General features: G+C 31.4%; 1 pseudogene; it reads left to right on the top strand.

Moving 5' to 3' along the window:
• Positions 1–4,686: 4,686 nt before the first annotated feature.
• Positions 4,687–5,861, top strand: LOC129920604 (phosphatidylinositol 4-kinase type 2-beta-like; annotated as a pseudogene).

Raw genomic sequence — 5,861 nt, 5'->3', positions numbered from 1 at the left:
AAACATCGGTAAACATTTTTTTTGAATTTATGCCATGTTTGGTGTTTGGAAATTGTTTATTTTTTTCGTATTGCTACGTATTTATAGGTTCGGACCCGTGCAATACGAGAAATTGTCCAATTCTACTTTGGAATAAAGCTGAAAGGCGTGATAAGGATTTCGTTGATTCAGATACCATTGATCATATGGTTACGTATTTGGATTATGATGACCACATATAAGCGGCGGAAAGCAAAATTGTTCTAAGTCACAAAAAGCAAATTTAACAGGGAGCGATTTTTAAGTTTCAAATTGATTGAGAGTGATATTTTTTTGCTCCTCGGTAGTTCAAGTTATGTTTTTTATAAAGTTTGGTGTTTCCTTTTGAAGAAACGATACAAACTTTCTTCATTAGTAAATAAATACTATTTTTTAATATTTTTAAAAACTAAGAACCCAAACTTGGATTTATAGAACAATTCCTATACAAGTACGCACTTTCCTTAAATAAAAAGTGGACTTAGAAGAAAATATGATGGGACTTAGAACAATCAAGAATACTCGGGTCTCATTTTCAGAAGGCTGCTTGGCTGTTTTTATAATGTGATGTCCCATTAAATTATATTATCTGCTGAAGAAATTTCTTAGACAAAAACGATTTTCAAATTCGGAAAGAGCACCCTCATATTACTAAAATTGCATCATTATCTCATTTTAGGTAAGCAGTGGATTTAGAACAATTTTGCTTTCCGCCGACAACAATTCTAAATAATAATCTAAACAAATTTTCAATGAAATATTTTGTTTTTGTTTATTTTTTAATTTATTTATAAATAAAATCATTATTTATAAATTATGGAATAACAAACGAAAATATCAGCTTTGTGCTCGTTTCTTTGTACTGGGATTGAATGTCGATAGCGTACGCGTCCTTTAATCTTCCGGCACTTTGCAAGATAATTGTTTGATTTGGATTGATCTGTTTTTGATGCTCTTGCTGTTGCTGTGGAGGTGTTAACTATGCTGGATTCTGAGTATTAACAGGAGGTGTTCGGAATTTTTAGGTTGTGGTGGAATTTTATGACCTTTATACATGTATCCAATACGCTGATTCTTTACTTGTCAGGTATCCAAAAAGGAGTGTATCAAATTTAATCAATAAGATTCAATTATTAATCTTGCATCTATTTTGACTTACAAGCTTTTATATTTTGCATCAACTCCAGAAACTATTTTCATCGATGGGTTCCATATCCCATGGACTCGTATACTCATTTTCTCTAAGTATTCTGGTAGTTAAAGTTGGATCGTTCAAGTGGTCTGACCAAGCCAAGTTTTTCCGATGCTCTGGCCTTCCACATGCGGATGTTCATCTCGTCCGATCCAGAGAAGACGTACATATTTGTTGTCCAAACTACAGGCGACGCAAGCAAGGCTTTGCACTCGCTTTAGGTGATATACAGGGTGATTCAGGAGTAATGTGCCAAAAAGCTAGAGCGTGTAGGTTAGGTCAAGATAAAAAAAAAATCTTATGAGAGGGGGGGTCTATTCCCCTTCGTGTAGCGGGGAGGGGCAATTTAAAAAAAAATTGACTTAATTTGGAAAAAAAATTATTAAAAATTAACGGTTATACTTACAATAACGTGCTATACTTTTTTTATTAAAGCCAAAACATTAGTCTTTTACAAAATTTGTAAACAAAGCCATTTTATGGCACAGTTTTTGAAAATTTAATTTTTAAAAACAAAATTTTGAAAAAAAAATTGGAAAAAAAAAAAATTTCAAACTACTTTTTTTCAAAATTTCATGTAATAAAGTATACTAATTTAAAATTGAAATTCGATGCTTTTATTTATTTTTAAACAGAAACAGAAAACCAGATTCGAGAAATTAACAAAAAACCAAAACGGCTTTTTTCTAAAAAAAAACCTCTTTATATTCTGTTTTTACGTAGCTGGACTTGTTGATAAATTAATTTATGAAACATTAACAATTCGTCAATTATTTTTTAACATTCAGACTTAAATAAGGATACAATTAAGTGATACCGTATTGGATTAAGGCTGAGTGGACCACGTAAAAATCGGGCTATCGTTTACAAATCGGTGCATAACTTTCACATTTTTAAAGATAATTGAATGAAATAAATTTTATTATTTAGATAATAAACAAGGCTAAATATCTTCATCCCTACAATTTCCAAATTTGTGCACTTGTAATGAAGAGAGAACAAAACATGATAAAATTTTCGTTGTTTTAGAACGACCTGAAACCCTGAAAGACATTGGTTTGTTTCTTAGTTAGACTAAAATTTTTATTTTTTTTAATTCTATTTTGGATTGAGATTGAATCAAACTACGGAGTAAAACTATTTTGAAAAACTAAAAATGTATTTTTTCATAGAAAAAAATTAATCGAAACTGAAGCTATTTTTCCTTATGTTAGAATGTTTGAACATGTGTAACTTCTGCAATTATTAATAAAATTCATCGAAATAAAAAGAAATAAGTACCTCAACTCAAATACTAACACATTGATTAGTTAAAGAAATTTATATTAAGTTTTAAGGTCTTAAACAACAAAAAAAAGTTAAAAAGTCATTTTTTCTTAACTTTTTTAAAACAAAGTGGTTTAATTTCTTTGTTTTTCAAAGTATGATTTTGATTTTTATTTTATTTAAAAGCTTAGTTTATTGACTATGGAGTAAAGCTATATTTTGTTGGAAAATATTATTTTGTAACCCTCCAATCGCTTTTTAAGTAGTCCCAAAAACAATAAACTGTACTAAGAAACCAGAATTTTTAGATTTTTTGTTATATTTTTTTTATTTTTTTTTCATTATTTTTTCTATCAATATCAAGTTAGAAAACAAGAATTGCTATAATAGTTTTCTTACAATTAATTTTTGAAAAAGAGTCTACTTTCCATTTTTTTCCTCAGAAATTCATGGAATGCGTATGTATTGGAATTTGTAGTTTAAACAAATTCCGCTGGCGCTAGTTGTATCTCTCTCTCTTTATTATCTTCTATTTTGTTTCTACATGATCTCTCGCACTCGCTCTGTCGAGTGGTTGTTTGGTGGTATAAAGAATAAGATGAACTTAGGTATCTACATTCTACATATTGTTTGTACATAGGTTTTTCCATAAAAAAGGATTGGCGCCAGGCAAGCTCATCGCGCATGCAAAGTGTTGTATTTTTTTTGCGAAAATGAGAGGATACAGGAAATGGATCTCTCGCACGTTCGCAATGTATGGTATCTGGTGTTGCGTGGTAGGTATATGGAATAGGACAAACGAGTTTTTTTTGTATTCTTGTTTTTTTTTTTTTTAAACTGGTTTATTTATCTCTTGATCATGATCTGACGTTTCTCACGAAACTGTGCTGTCCTGTCCTGTTCTGATCTAGAAAAATCCTCGCTGAACATACTTATGGCGTTTTTAATTGGCAATCCGGAATTGTTCTTCGATTCGGAATCCCAATTGAACAGTTTTTTTTTTATTCCGAAGAATCTGATGTTTGGTGTGAATGTGTTGGTTGAGTTTGACTTGTGTCACATATACGTGTATTCGCGCCAAATTTCATTTGTTTTTATGCTGCAAACATTTGTGCTGCTCTATGAATGTTTGAGTGATTCTGCTTCTGATTCTGTTTTTAAAACCAGAAGAGAAATTCTCTTTTTTTCAGAATCAGAACTGTCAGTTTTGCCCAATTGAACGCTTTCAGATTGCTTTTTTTTGCTTCCAGATTGCCAATTAAAAACGCCATTAATGTCACTTAAATTCATAAGTGTTACCAGCTCCAAAAAAAAATTGAATGAACTCTTTTTCGCGAGAAGATGTCGCTACGGTATGTGTGTAAAAGCTTTTCACTTTTTGTAAAGCTTTTCACTTTTCCACTTTTTGAAATTTTTTCAAAAAGTGGCCAATGTAGTTAAGCCTTTAAAGCCATAACTACAATGGGCACTTTTTAAAAAAATTCCAAAAAGTGAAAAGCTTTCCAAAAAGTGAAAAGCTTCCATACACATACGTTGGCGACATCTTCTCGTGAAAAAAAAGAGTTTATTTTTCTTGCACATTGTATATATATATTATAAGAATATATATACAATGCTTGCAGTTGGTAATACTTATCGATTTAACATTTAAGTGACATTTGTCAGTAATAATAAACAAACAAAGTAAAGAAACAAATTCTTGAGGAAAAAAAAATTTTACCAAAACCAATAGAAAAATTCAACAAACTATACAACATAATGTTCTGGAAACATTACGTCCATGAAAAACCCTCTAAACCATTATATTAGAGGAGAATTTGTTGCTGTTTTCTTCGAAGAGGATACATCAACATTTTCGCGTGGTCGAATAAGATCAAATCTACAGTAACAACGATACAATTTGTATGTCGATGAACTAAAGTGTCTATCTCGAGTCCCACCTGGTCTGGGTTTCACCCAACTAAGTTCTTAGAATAGACGATAAGTCCACCACTAAGACGATGACATTATCTTCCTGAGTCCGTTAAGCGAACGCAATGGATTGAATCTATTAAATCGTTAAGGGATGTAAGTTGTTCCTTTCACAACCCTTACCCCCTCCTTCTATGTAGTATACATAAAATAGTATATTTTTTTTTAGCAACAATATAATATTCCCTGAGCAAATATTATCAATGCCTTCTGGCTATGCAAGAAAGCATGAGGGCTGAGATAAGTTCCTATTTGTTGCGCTTCAACAACGACGATAGAGTTGTAGGAGAGTTTTATATTACTGTGTAAGGACTAAAGAGTCTCGAATCTCGATCATCCAGCAGATTTGTATATTCGCATTGAGGTAGATTCGTATGGTTTGTGGATGGGCAGCGTATTTCTCCTTCAAGGTATTCTGAAAGGTATTCACATGGTCTGACCAGGCCAATAAGTCTCAAAACTTTTAGAATATTTAAATGATTTCTAGTTAGAAGGAAGTTGTGTCATCTACATTAAAATATACCTAATACATTGACTTGCAAACATATCTAAATATAATGCATATCAAATAACATAAAACTTTTTCAGAACTTCAAACAGAAAGTAGTGGCAGTATTCAAACCCAAAAACGAAGAGCCATATGGACAAATGAATCCAAAACGACAAAATGGATGCACAAACTGTGTTGTTTTGGACGTGCTTGTTTAATTCCGGATCAAGGGTAAGGATTTAAATCATTTTACTAAATAATACAATCTCTGATAACTTGTTATTATTTTGTTTCAGATATCTCTCGGAAGCTGGAGCAAGTGAAGTTGACCAAAAAATACAATTAGGCGTTGTACCGAATACACGAATAGTTCGTTTAGTTGCCGAGACATTTAATTATGCCCAAATCGATAGACGAAAAGCGAATTAAAAAAAAAAAACAAATCAATGAAGACTTCCCATCACAAGATTTAATTGAATGAGCTTTCCTTTGAAAGTTAGTTTTTCAACCCTTAATTGTTTTTGTATAGAAAATGTTATGTTAATTATTAATTTTTTAGAAAGGATCATTTCAAATATTCGTGCAAAACTACAGGGAGCTGATTACTGCCTACGACGTTTTGAAAACAAAGCTCTAACATCTGTCCTAGCTAAATCTTTTCAATTACAATTTGAAAGATTATTTCTCTTAGACTACAAATCATAAGAAACACATATCGTGGGAACGATAATTGGCTAGTAAAATATGATCAACCAAAAATTGTTAAACAAGTTAATGATACTGTTATGCCAACAAGAACAACTGAGATTATCCCAACCGAGTCATCGAGAACTGATGGAGTTACATCTCTAACTGATAAAGCAATATCTTAATCCAGATAACACAAATAATTGGAATGTTGTTCAATTGCCAGAAATTAAAATC

This window comes from Episyrphus balteatus, chromosome X (genome assembly GCF_945859705.1).
Source record: "Episyrphus balteatus chromosome X, idEpiBalt1.1, whole genome shotgun sequence".
Classification (NCBI taxonomy): Eukaryota; Metazoa; Arthropoda; class Insecta; order Diptera; family Syrphidae; genus Episyrphus; species Episyrphus balteatus.
Note: the sequence above shows the minus strand (reverse complement) of the source record. Positions and strands in the feature narration are given on the sequence as shown.